This window comes from Lactuca virosa, chromosome 3, assembly GCF_052849685.1.
Source record: "Lactuca virosa cultivar CGN04683 chromosome 3, Lactuca_virosa_CGN04683_v6, whole genome shotgun sequence".
NCBI classification, from domain to species: domain Eukaryota; kingdom Viridiplantae; phylum Streptophyta; class Magnoliopsida; order Asterales; family Asteraceae; genus Lactuca; species Lactuca virosa.
Genome location: NC_136428.1, coordinates 150,385,822 through 150,400,821, shown reverse-complemented (window position 1 = coordinate 150,400,821; position 15,000 = coordinate 150,385,822).

The following is a 15,000-nucleotide window of genomic DNA, read 5'->3' as shown; positions in this document are numbered from 1 at the left end:
TGACTACAATTCGGTAGCGATTGGAGGCTGATGCCACTGATTCACCAGGAGTGGTTGTGAAGTTGTCAAATTCGTTGACAACAGATGTCAGACGCTTGTCTTTCATATTTTCCGATCCTTCTATCAGATCTTGAAAAGTATCCCAAATCTCTTTGGCAGATTTACACAACTTAATGTGTTCAAAGAGAAATGGTGGGACACCAAACACCATTTCAGAGAATGCCACTTGATCGGCATGCAACTTCTCAATATCGTTAGCAGTGAGAGGAGTTGGGCGTTGTTGATCTTGACCCATCATTTGAGCAGCAGGATCTCTAAAAGTTGTTCTAACAGGAACATGAAGACCTTCTTTGACGGATCTCTAGATAGCTTCACCATTCTCTTTAGCCAGTAAAAATCTTCCCATTATAACTTTCCAGTGATCATATTCTTCCACAACTAGCAGTAGGGCACGTGTGGGGCAACCTACGCTATTTGCGATTTGCATTGAATACATTTGTTAAGTATTTGAAGCAACCATTGATGTTAAGATATCTTGAGCAGAAGTGGTATATAGAAGAACTTTTATCCTGAACAAAGAAATGGTTGAAATACCAAGGTAACTTGAAACCAACTATAATCTGATCTTATGGATTCAAAGGACAACCACTCAAGCTCGGATACCACTTCAGATTCATAGGATCCAAACCATATGTATCCAATTTTATATTTTGTTAGTTTAATCCTATTTCATCGAAAATATGTCAATCTGATTACACATAAGTATTTCCTTGTTTCTCTTGGATTTGATTATTTTTGGATTCACATGAGTTCGTCCTTTTATTTATTTATTTTTGTTTATCCTATTTTTTCTTAAAACCAATTAATATTTTTGTAAAGTTATTTTATTTTATTTAAAACCCATTTTTTTGAATACCAATTATTTTATTAAAACCATTTTTTTAAAAACCAATTTTAGCCCCATAGTTCAAGGCTTCATTCTTCTTGCTGATTATGAGTGACAATACAGTTGTTTCAAAGATTATTATTTGTGTCTCACCTCTACCGAGCAACTCGCATTTGCCACCTCATATTTATGTGCTTCAGAGATTGATCATTCTGAGATTAGCATTTTTACTCCCTTTGAACTCTTTATATATGGTCTCAGACCATTATTTGGGAGTTCGGATTTGCATTTCGGTTTTCAGCATCACTTCAGTTTAGCATTATGATTCTTCAGCAGCGGGTTTTATGATATATATTCTACAGTGTTAGTTCATTTGGGCAATACATCACCAAGTCTACCTATGACCGAGAATAATATCCTCGTTTTTACGGGTAGATGCTCATATCAAGGGGGAGCGTGCGATGCTCCATCATATCCGATATATTCTCTTGCCCAGTTCCATGATTATTTTTTATCTTTATTGCATGGTTGATCAAAAATAGGGGGAGAATCATAAGCATCCATTCTGGTTCATTATTGGAGTTTTGATTTTAGAGACATTTGAAGACGGAGATTGATTTAGTAGTGTGATGTGGCACTGATTTTTGATCTTCACAGATCGAATTTTTGGCACTATTAGATGTTCTTCAGATTATGATTATTTATCTTCATACTCTACACTTTGGGATGTCTCATTTGTGTTTGCATCCGGTTCAGATCTTATGACTGCTCGAGTTTGGATTTGCGAAATTTTGAAGACAATGATTATTTTAGCGATGCGGCGTAACACTTATTTTTGATCTTTCGATCAAATTTTTGGCATGTCATAGGACACTAATTCAATGCATAGTTTTCTAGTACAAAACATACTTTTCAAATAGAACATTTGGTGTACAACACTAGAAACTTACCAGTAAAGGGTTTAATCCATTTTATTAAACCAAGTATAAACATAAAGGACCTTAGGTGGTTAACTCTATAATACCTTAGTTTATACATCAGGGTTATATATAATTAATACCCGATAGGTAGTTGGATGTGTGCCTTCCGCCTCATTCCCTATTCCTTGTTTGGTTGTGGGCTTAGGGCAGATTCATACAACTAACTATCTGTTCGATATTAGATTATATATAGCTAGTATAAACTAAGTGATTATAGAAGGAACCACTGTTGTCACTATTTTATTATAAGAAATAAGTGTTTTCTTAAAGGATCTTTTCATTAAATATAAAGGAACTATTACAATTAACTCCGTGAGTAACAAGTGAATACGCCAGGGTTATATACAACAATGATCTAACAAACAATGGGATGCGTGCTATCCCCCTTACTTCCTGTTCCTTGTTTGGTTGTGGGCTTAAGGCAGATGCGCACAATCGATTGTTTGTTTACTCTGAGTTTTATATAACTTGTATCCATTTAGTACTCATAGAAAGGATTGTAGAGTCATTTTTACTTATCTTTCATCAAATCAGGAAATATAGGATTTTCTGGAGGAACAGGCGAACTTTTCTAAACAGAACTTATAACTTACCACAACTTTCTTACAACTTCTTACATCACTAAAATCTTATGAACTCACCAGCTTAAATGCTGATCTACACTTTCAAAATAACTTGTATTCTCAGGAAACTAGTAGATAGGTACTCGCTCTGGGAATTCAGAAGATGGTGCAGTATAGCTTCAAGTCTTGTTTTGTTATTTGCTTATGTATTCTATGTTTTGTGAACACACACTTTGTAACCACTTTCTTTCTAATGAAATGGTTGTTTATTTACTTTGATTACTATGATGCATGTCTTGTGATACTAAACATGACGTTCTCCACCCCCGAACGTTTCCGCCGCTCCGGTTTTGGGGTGTGACATTATCAGTATGGACTGGTTATGTTCTAACCATGCTGACATCATATGTTACGAACGAGTTGTTCGCCTTAACTTGCCAAATAATGAGGCCCTTATCATCTATGGCGACAAACCCGAAACAAACCTTCAAATCATTTCTTGTATCAAGGCACAAAAGTATCTTCGCAAAGAATACTGTGCTTTCTTAGCTCACGTGGTAGACAAAAAGCAAGAAGTGAAAGACATCACGAACATTCCCGAGGTCTGCAATTTTCCCGATATATTTCCCGATGATCTACCAGGAGTGCCACCCGAATGACAAGTCGAATTCATAATCGACTTAATCCTCGGGGCTACCCCTGTATCCAAATTCCCATATCGTCTTGCACCATCAGAGATGCAGGAATTATCCAGTCAGCTGAACGAACTTCTTAACAAATGTTTCATAAGACCAAGTTTCTCGCCATGGGGAGCACCGGTCTTGTTTGTAAAGAAGAAAGACGGGACATTTCGTATGTGCATAGACTACCACGAGCTGAAAAAACTTACCGTTAGGAACCGTTATCCTCTGCCTCGTATTGATGATCTGTTCGACCAACTTCAATGTAACGCCTGGGTTTCGGGGCTAAGCATTTTTAGACGATGTAATAGTCTAGGTCAACTATTGTAACTCTTTTGATGTAATAAAAATGAAATATTTGAGTATTTTGTGAATTTATGTGCTTATTATTTAACTATAAATGTATAATTAATAAAGAATAAAAATAAGCGTCAAAATTAAAATACGAGATAAGCCCGATATCTTTACATAAAATTGTAGTGGTCAAAACAAGGATTCCGGAGATATAAAGAACGCCGAAATCCGAGTTATAACGAAGAAGTTATGACCCGACGAAGTTTCACGACGGAACCGGCACGATACCGGGAAGCGTGAATAGTGAATTTATGATAAAGCAAGTTTTTAGCTGACACGACCTAAACGAGAATCGAAGAGCTCTTTAATTGTGGCGTAACAATAAAAAGACAGACGAAAACGGACGTCGGATGAAGAAGTTATGAATTTTTAACGGACCAATCCTGTCCCGGCCTGTTAAAAATATAACTTTTAAAATAAATTCAAAATTAGCCAACGGAGTCTAAACGAAAGTTGTAGATTACGTTCCCGCCTTCGCGTGGATATAAATAACGTCAAAAACGGAGCTCGTATGCGAGAGTTATGATTTTTCTAAGACGGGAGGCCGATACGCGATATTGGGTGACATGACACCACCAGAAATTGGACATGTGGCACCACCAGAAATTGGACACATGGCACCACCAGAAGGCCACCACATGCCCCAACTCACTATAAATAGAAGTGTCGGGTTCTCTCATTTCTTACACCTTTCCTCTTCCACTTTCTCTCTCTAAACTCTCTCTCTCTAAGCTCCCTTGAGCCCCTAAAGTCTAGGTAAACCCCCTAGCACCCGAAGGAAGTCCCGAGGCTCCCGGAGTCCCGAGAAAAGAACCTTTCGGCTTGGAAACGCTGCTCCAGCGAAGTCCGGTTTTGAGAAAAACCCGCTATAAGTAAGGTACGCCTACGAAATTTTTAATATAACTTTTAAATAATTATAGTAATGTTATTAGGTCCTTAAAATAATTATTTGGGCTATTATTATTTATATATTGAGTGTTATTTAACGCTTATATAATAATAATAATAGCTAGACTATTAATTAGTCACGGTTAACGTTAAAACTAAACTCTAGTGGTATTAATACTAGGTTTTGGTCAAGGAAAAATTGTTTTGAGATAACGAAGTGCTGTTCAAATACCGAGTCACCACCTAATCAAGTGAGTGCATAGTTACTTTCATCTTACACATAGATATGAAGTATTTTATATTAATTACGTGCTATGTGTGCATATTATCTGAATACTTGCTGCCTATGCTGATGAAAGATTTTTATACATGTTTTAAATAATTTAAACTGTATATGTATTTTATATCTACAAAAATGTTGGGGTAAAACATGGGTAGATGTAATAAGACAATGTGTGATAAAATGATGAGAGGCCTCGATGTTGTTGTTATTGATTCTGTCATCTAGCGGAGTATGGATGACGACCACGGACTCTTCTAGACAGTCCAGTGGAACGCTAGCAGGCTCGCAACCTGTAGGTGTTTGTGAACGATGTGTTCACCGATGTACTCCATCCCCCTCATGGTTGCCTTTAGGACATTTATTGCTGAGGAGACCCCTTGGCAGTAGTGTCCATCCCGATATTGATCCTTAGTCTAGGTCCCTTATGATAGGTGTTTTAGGGACGTAATGTGAGGATAACGGGAACGGGTAATCGGGTTATTGTTGATTGATGAAATTAATAAACTTATTTATTGTGGGTTGAAAACCCTATGTGCTCACCAGGCTCCCAAGCCTGACCCACTCAGTTTCTTGTATTACAGGTAGTGGCGCACGAGCATAGATATGATGTTTGGGATGAGAGATTACGGATATAGGCATGTAGATATGAATAAATGTAGTAAGGCTTATATTGTACTGTTTATGCTTTTGATCTGTATTGAACATGACATCCCGAGGTTTTTAATGAAATACATTTCTACGGAAATGCTTTGATAAATCTTTATCATATTTTATTTTGGGAACAAATTCCGCAACACTTTTATTTAAAATGTTACTCTGATTTTTAAACAAAGCATAAACAAAAATCGGTCTTTTCTGGCCGTGAAAATGGGGATGTCACAGTTGGTATCAGAGCATTAGTTTAAGCGAACTAGGAATTTGTAGGATTTCTAGACTTAAACTTAGAATGTTAAGCGATGATTGTGAGGTGTGAGCACTAGCTTATTTTAGGAATTGTGCCTAAAATGCTTTTATGTGCTAAATGATTTATGCCTTATATGCTGTTATTTGTTCGGATCTATGGTCTGTTGCCGACCGGATCTGGAAACCTTATGTGTTTAGGATTCTAAACGTACGACTACGATATTAGAACTAACATGTAAACGTTTCGGAGAGATAAGGATGATTTAAACGTCTATCCCGAATAAAGATCTAAATTCACCTTATTCGGTGTATAGATCAAAATGGCAAGAACCCGCAGTGGAGCTGGAAACGCAAACGAAAACAGGAATCGACCACCTGTAATTGAGCAAATACCTGTTGTAGCTGCAGCACCTGAGCCAGTAACGATGGCTGGTGTACAATTGATGATTCAGGCGATGTTGGATAATCAGATGGAAGAAACTAGACGTCTGCTTCGACAAAATCGTGAAGAACTTTCAATCCAAGTTGAAGAGCCCGAAGTGAATGGAGGGCCATCGGAAGGTGGAAACTTCAGTGGTACCGTTGGTCAAGACAACCCACAAATTGTTAGACAAGGCAATCGTAATGGAGGAAATGATGGAAGAGGATGTAAATACAAGGATTTTATGGCGTCTAAGCCACCGTGTCTATCCGGAAGCCCGACGCCGGTGCAAATTATGGATTGGATCTCCGAAATGGAGACAATGTTTGAAAGTTGCGAATGCAGCAACAGGCAGAAGACCGCTCTTGCGATCCCGTTGTTGAAATCTGGCGTGTTGAGTTGGTGGAAGCTGTTAGCTGACTCTATGCCCAAGGGAGAAGCGAGTAAAATGTCTTGGGAAGATTTTGTGGAACAACTGAAACTGCAATACTGCTCAGAGTAGGACCTACTGGAAATCAATAACGAGTTTCAGAATTTGAAGAAGGGAAAGATGAGCGTTGCTGAATACGCTGCAAGTTTCACGGAGAAAATGAAGCTTATCCCATACCTAGTTCCAACAGAACTCTCAAAGGTCAATAAGTTTTCCCTTGGACTACCAGCGGACTATGGTCCAATGGTTAAGCAAGCAACCACATTGAAAGCCGCCATCTGGGCTGCCAGAAATGTTGAGACCCAGATCAGGGAGAAAGGTCTGGAAAGGTCAGAGGTTGGTGAGAAGAGGAAGTTTGACGGACCCTCGGGGTCCAGCAAAAAGGGTAAATTCTCAAAGTCTAGTTCGAAAGGAGGTGGAGGAGGCGAAGTGAAGTGGTGTGACAAGTGCAAGAAGAAGCACTCTGGGAAGTGTGACGGAGGGGTCACTTGTTTCAAATGTGGGAAGCCTGGGCACTATGCCAATGAATGCACATTCACTAAGAAGGTCTGTTATGAGTGCAACGAGGAGGGGCACATTTCGAGGGACTGCCCGAAGAAGAAGGAAGCAGGAAGACCCAACATTCCACCAAAGCCGAAGGCTAGAGCCTTCCAGATGACACTGGAAGCTGCTAAGGAAGAAGCTGATGTCGCTTCAGGTACCTTTCTCGTAAACAAATTGCCTGCCCAAATTTTATTTGATTCTGGAGCCAACTACTCCTTTATTTCGCATGAATTTGGTAGAAAGCTAGCTTTGCCTGTCGATAGACTAGATAATGCCTTATTAGTCGAAGTTGCTAGTGGCAAGTTTGTACCTGTTAACCATCGTATGAAAAACATCTTAATTGATTTGAACGGGAATAAGTTTCAAGAGGAATTATTGCCTATCGAACTTAACGGTTTCGACATCGTGTTGGGAATGGATTGGCTTAGCACCAATGATGCGGAAATACTGTGCAAAAAGAAGATCGTAAAAGTAAACCCGCCTGGGAAAGAGTCGTTTATGGTGTATGGGGACAAACGCAGGGTAAATTCTAGAATCATTTCTCTAATGAAAGCCAGAAAATGTTTGACCAAGGGATGTACATCATATTTAGCATTCGTGATCGATGCTAAGAAGGAAAAGAAGGTGATACAGAGCATTCCTGTCGTGTGTGATTATCCGGAAGTATTTCCCGAAGATCTTCCCGGATTACCGCCTGATCGACAAGTAGAATTCCGTATTGACTTGTTACCAGGAACGACACCAATAGCAAAAGCACCTTACCGATTAGCACCGACGGAGATGAAGGAGCTGATGATGCAACTTCAGGAGTTATTGGACAAAGGTTTCATTAGACCTAGTTCATCACCCTGGGGAGCTCCGGTGTTATTCGTGAAAAAGAAAGATGGAAGTATGAGAATGTGTATTGATTACAGAGAGCTGAACAAGGCAACAATAAAGAATAGATATCCGTTGCCAAGGATTGATGACCTGTTCGATCAACTGCAAGGTTCAAGTTATTTCTCAAAGATCGATCTTAGGTCAGGATATCATCAACTGAAGGTGAGAGATCAGGATATTGAGAAGACTGCGTTCAGAACGAGATATGGACACTACGAGTTCTTGGTTATGTCGTTTGGACTAACTAATGCTCCAGCAGCATTCATGGATCTGATGAACAGGGTTTGTAAACCATTCCTCGATAAATCCGTGATAGTGTTCATAGATGACATTCTCATCTACTCGAAAAGCCAAGAAGAGCATGGTAGACACTTGCGGGAAGTGTTAGAAGTCTTGAAGAAGGAGAAGCTGTATGCTAAATTCTCCAAATGTGATTTTTGGATTCGAGAAGTCCAATTCTTGGGTCACGTGGTCAACCAAGAAGGGATAATGGTCGATCCAGCAAAGATTGAAGCGGTAATGAAGTGGGAACAACCAAAAAGTCCCACGGAGATCCGAAGCTTTTTGGGATTAGCCGGATATTACCGAAGGTTTATCCAAGGATTTTCTTCAATCGCTAGTCCATTAACAGTGTTAACCCACAAAGGAGCTACCTATGCTTGGAGTGATAAGCATAAAGAAGCATTCGAGAAGCTAAAGAAGAAACTATGCGAGGCACCGATACTTTCTCTACCCAATGGAGTTGAAGACTTCGCCGTTTATAGCGATGCGTCTGGTGTTGGGTTGGGTTGTGTTTTGACCCAAAGAGAAAAGGTGATCGCATATGCGTCTCGACAGTTGAAGGAACATGAAAAGAACTACCCGACTCATGACTTGGAATTGGCAGCGGTAGTTTTCGCTCTAAAAATATGGAGGCATTACCTCTATGGCACGAAGTGCAAACTTTTCACCGATCATAAGAGTCTCCAATATCTCTTTAATCAGAAAGAATTGAACATGAGGCAACGACGCTGGCTAGAATTACTCAAGGACTATGACTGTGAGATACTTTACCACCCCGGTAAAGCAAACGTTGTCACTGATGCTCTCAGTCGAAAAGTCAACCTTGAAAGAAAAAGGCCAAGAGCGTTGAGAATAGAAATTGTCTCGACCATTGTGGAAAGTATCAGGGAAGCTCAAGAAGAAGCTTCAGAGAAGAGTGACAGAAAAGAAGAACGTTTGGGAAAAACATTAGTGTTCGGTACAAACAGTCAAGGACTAAAGGTATTCCAAGTTCAGATTTGGGTACCTAAGACTGGAGGAATAAGAGATCTTCTGATGGAAGAAGCTCACAAGACCATGTACTCGATTCATCCCGGTAGCACTAAAATGTATAGGGACCTAAAACCCTACTACTGGTGGCCGACGATGAAGCTCGACGTTGCGAAATATGTGGCCGAGTGTGTAACTTGTGCAAGAGTTAAGGCCCAACATCAGAAACCATATGGGAGTTTAGAACCCTTACCTGTACCCATGGGTAAATGGGAAGACATCACCATGGATTTTGTGACTAAACTACCCAGGACGAAGAACGGTCACGACATGATTTGGGTGGTCGTGGATCGTTTCACAAAGAGTGCACACTTCATAGCTGCCAATGAAAGGTGGTCTATGGATAAGCTTGCAAATGCTTACGTGAAGGAAATTGTGAGACTTCACGGTGTTCCTCTAACAATTGTATCGGATCGTGATAGTCGTTTCACGTCAAGGTTTTGGAGAAGTCTACAAGAGGAATTGGGTACGAAGTTATGTCTGAGTACAGCTTACCATCCGCAGACTGATGGTCAGAGTGAAAGAACGATTCAAACGCTTGAAGATATGTTGAGAGCATGTACCCTCGAGTTCCAAGGTAACTGGGATGAACACTTACCTTTGGTAGAATTTTCCTACAACAACAGTTTCCACTCGAGCATCAAGATGGCACCCTATCAAGCTTTGTATGGACAAAAGTGTCGTACGCCTTCTTGTTGGCTCGAGGCTGGAGAAAAGCAGTTTATGGGCCCCGAGATAGTCCATGAGACTGCTGAGAAACTGAAGGTGATCAGGGAAAGGATGTTAGCAGCTCAGGATCGTCAGAAGAGCTATGCTGACAAGAAAAGACGACCGATGACCTTCGAAGTTGGGGATTCCGTTTTGCTTAAAGTCTCACCGTGGAAAGGACTTATACGATTCGGGAAACGAGGAAAGCTGAGTCCAAGGTTTATTGGACCGTTCAAAGTTCTTCAGAAGATTGGGAACCAAGCTTACAAGCTGGAATTGCCCGAAGAACTCGATGGTATTCATAACACCTTCCATGTATGTTATCTGAGGAAATTCACGGGAGAAGTTCCCGACATAATTCCGATCTCGGAGTTAAGAATGGATGAGAATAAGAGGCTAATCGAAGAGCCCGAGGCAATTGTTGACCGTAAGATTAAGAAGTTACGACGCAAGATGGTCGACTTAGTGCTAGTCCGATGGAAACATTCGAATGGGCCGAATCTCACTTGGGAAACAGAGGATGACATGATGAGTCGCTATCCGCATCTGTTTGCTGACGCATGATTCCGGGACGGAATCATCCTAAGGGGGAGAGAATTGTAACGCCCGGGTTTCGGGGCTAAGCATTTTTAGACGATGTAATAGTCTAGGTCAACTATTGTAACTCTTTTGATGTAATAAAAATGAAATATTTGAGTATTTTGTGAATTTATGTGCTTATTATTTAACTATAAATGTATAATTAATAAAGAATAAAAATAAGCGTCAAAATTAAAATATGAGATAAGCCCGATATCTTTACATAAAATTGTAGTGGTCAAAACAAGGATTCCGGAGATATAAAGAACGCCGAAATCCGAGTTATAACGAAGAAGTTATGACCCGACGAAGTTTCACGACGGAACCGGCACGATACCGGGAAGCGTGAATAGTGAATTTATGATAAAGCAAGTTTTTAGCTGACACGACCTAAACGAGAATCGAAGAGCTCTTTAATTGTGGCGTAACAATAAAAAGACAGACGAAAACGGACGTCGGATGAAGAAGTTATGAATTTTTAACGGACCAATCCTGTCCCGGCCTGTTAAAAATATAACTTTTAAAATAAATTCAAAATTAGCCAACGGAGTCTAAACGAAAGTTGTAGATTACGTTCCCGCCTTCGCGTGGATATAAATAACGTCAAAAACGGAGCTCGTATGCGAGAGTTATGATTTTTCTAAGACGGGAGGCCGATACGCGATATTGGGTGACATGACACCACCAGAAATTGGACATGTGGCACCACCAGAAATTGGACACATGGCACCACCAGAAGGCCACCACATGCCCCAACTCACTATAAATAGAAGTGTCGGGTTCTCTCATTTCTTACACCTTTCCTCTTCCACTTTCTCTCTCTAAACTCTCTCTCTCTAAGCTCCCTTGAGCCCCTAAAGTCTAGGTAAACCCCCTAGCACCCGAAGGAAGTCCCGAGGCTCCCGGAGTCCCGAGAAAAGAACCTTTCGGCTTGGAAACGCTGCTCCAGCGAAGTCCGGTTTTGAGAAAAACCCGCTATAAGTAAGGTACGCCTACGAAATTTTTAATATAACTTTTAAATAATTATAGTAATGTTATTAGGTCCTTAAAATAATTATTTGGGCTATTATTATTTATATATTGAGTGTTATTTAACGCTTATATAATAATAATAATAGCTAGACTATTAATTAGTCACGGTTAACGTTAAAACTAAACTCTAGTGGTATTAATACTAGGTTTTGGTCAAGGAAAAATTGTTTTGAGATAACGAAGTGCTGTTCAAATACCGAGTCACCACCTAATCAAGTGAGTGCATAGTTACTTTCATCTTACACATAGATATGAAGTATTTTATATTAATTACGTGCTATGTGTGCATATTATCTGAATACTTGCTGCCTATGCTGATGAAAGATTTTTATACATGTTTTAAATAATTTAAACTGTATATGTATTTTATATCTACAAAAATGTTGGGGTAAAACATGGGTAGATGTAATAAGACAATGTGTGATAAAATGATGAGAGGCCTCGATGTTGTTGTTATTGATTCTGTCATCTAGCGGAGTATGGATGACGACCACGGACTCTTCTAGACAGTCCAGTGGAACGCTAGCAGGCTCGCAACCTGTAGGTGTTTGTGAACGATGTGTTCACCGGTGTACTCCATCCCCCTCATGGTTGCCTTTAGGACATTTATTGCTGAGGAGACCCCTTGGCAGTAGTGTCCATCCCGATATTGATCCTTAGTCTAGGTCCCTTATGATAGGTGTTTTAGGGACGTAATGTGAGGATAACGGGAACGGGTAATCGGGTTATTGTTGATTGATGAAATTAATAAACTTATTTATTGTGGGTTGAAAACCCTATGTGCTCACCAGGCTCCCAAGCCTGACCCACTCAGTTTCTTGTATTACAGGTAGTGGCGCACGAGCATAGATATGATGTTTGGGATGAGAGATTACGAATATAGGCATGTAGATATGAATAAATGTAGTAAGGCTTATATTGTACTGTTTATGCTTTTGATCTGTATTGAACATGACATCCCGAGGTTTTTAATGAAATACATTTCTACGGAAATTCTTTGATAAATCTTTATCATATTTTATTTTGGGAACAAATTCCGCAACACTTTTATTTAAAATGTTACTCTGATTTTTAAACAAAGCATAAACAAAAATCGGTCTTTTCTGGCCGTGAAAATGGGGATGTCACATTCAAGGTGCAAGCTACTTCTCGAAGATAGACTTAAGATCCGGGTATCACCAGTTACGAATTCTGGAAGATGATGTTCCCAAAACAGATTTCAAGACTCGTTACGGTCATTATGAGTTTGTAGTGATGCCTTTCGAATTGACGAATGCACCTGCTGTGTTCATGGACTTGATAAACCGAGTGTGCCATCCGTACCTGGACAAATTCTTCATAGTCTTTATTGAAGACATCTTTATCTACTCAAGAAGCAAAGAGGAGCATGGTCAACATCTTCGTCAAGTATTACAAACTCTAAGAACAAAGAAACTATATGCGAAGTTCTCAAAATGTGAATTTTGGATCAGGAACGTATACTTCTTAGGTCAGCTGGTCAGTCAAGAGGGAATTCACGTGGACCCATCCAAAATTAAGGCAATTCAGAACTGGTCAGCACCCAAAACACGTACAGAAATCCAAAAATTCTTAGGCCTTGCTGGCTACTATCGCAGATTTATCAAGAACTTCTCCCGAATCGCTAAACCACTTACCACCCTGACACAAAAGGGTGTAACTTTTAGTTGGCGAGAAAAACAAGAAGTGACATTTCAAACGATGAAACAAGCCCTATGCAGTGCACCTATCTTGTCTCTTCCCGAAGGGACAGAAGATTTTATAGTATACTGTGATGCTTCAAATCAAGGGTTTGGATGTATTCTTATGCAACGAGGGAAGGTTATATCCTACGCCTCGAGACAGCTCAAGACACACGAGGTTAACTATACAACACATGAGCTAGAACTGGGAGCAATGGTATTTCCTCTGAAGATCTGGAGACATTACTTATATGGCACGAAATGTACAATATTCACGGACCACAAAAGTCTTCAGCATATCTTCGACCAAAAGGAGCTGAACATGAGACAACGACGATGGGTAGAGCTACTGAATGACTACAAGTGCGAGATTCGTTATCACCCCGGTAAATCCAATGTAGTAGTCGACGCCCTTAGTAGGAAAGAATACTCAGGACGCCGAGTAATGTCATTAACCATGATGATCCATTCACATCTATCCACACAGATCAAAGAGGGTCAACTCGAGGCCTTAAAACCCGAAAACATGACAGGTGAAACACTGAGAGGAATGGATAAAAATTTCGAAGTCACAAGTGATGGAGTCTATTGTTTCATGAACCGGATCTAGACACCAAAGTTCGGTGGTTACAGAGATGTGGTTATGAATAAAGCACACAAAACCCGAATACTCAGAACTTATGAGTACTCATGAATGTTGTAGCAACTTTTACTATGTCTAACATCTTAGACATCTACAAGCCCGATTCATGACAGTCTTAATTCATACCTACTTCCAACATATGACTGACTGTGTAGAGTTTGAATAAAACAATTATTCTGGAAGTCAAAATATACAAAATTGAAACAATAGTAAACGATTGACACAAGATAGCAACACTTTACTTATAAATAAACAACAACTTTTATTTAATCATCAAATGTCAATTACATTTTACAAGTTTAAGAAATAGCTATCTAATCTGTAAAACTAATATCATCCTTCAACCCGATGCACCTCGCATGTTGTAAATGCTTAACCCTACACAGTCCCTTTGTGAGGGGATCTGCTGGGTTCTCATCCGATGATACCATCTTTACCACAAGGGGTCCTTCTTCTATCCGATGTCTAATGAAGTGGTATTTTCTGTCGACGTGCCTGAATCTGCCGTGATCCCTTGGTTCCTTAGCTAAGGCAACTACACCCTCATTATCACATAAAATCTCCATAGGCTCTTTAATAGCTGGTACAACTCCAAGGTCTCCAATGAAGTTCTTTAGCCATATCGCCTCCTTTGCTGCCTCGTTTGCTTCTATGTAATCTGATACGTAAGTTGAATCAGCTACCGTTTCCTGCTTGGAACTTTTCCAAGTAATTGCTCCTCCATTTAGGGTAATGACCCAGCCCGACTGAGAGCGGAAATTATCCCTATAAGTCTAGAAACCAACATCATTATACCCCACTACTCTCAAGTCATCACTCTGATCGAGGGTAAGGACCCAGTCCCTAGTCCTTCGTAGGTACTTAAGAGAATTCTTCACCATAGTCCAGTGAGCCTTGCCCGGATTCCCTTGATATCTGCTGACCATGCTCAAAGCAAAAGCCACATCAGGTCGAGTACAAGTCATAGCATACATGATCGAGCCTACAGCAGAAGCATATGCAACTCGACTCATCTCAGCTATCTCATCCTCTGTACTTGGGCTCTGAGTCTTACTGAGTTTGGTGTTACTCTAGATTGGTAAGTCACCTTTCTTGGTATCCTGCATGTTGAACCTTTTCAGCACCTTATCCAAGTAGGTACTTTGACTAAGTCCAATTAGTCTCTTACTCCTGTCTCTCAATATCCTTATCCCTAAGATATAGACAGCTTCTCCAAG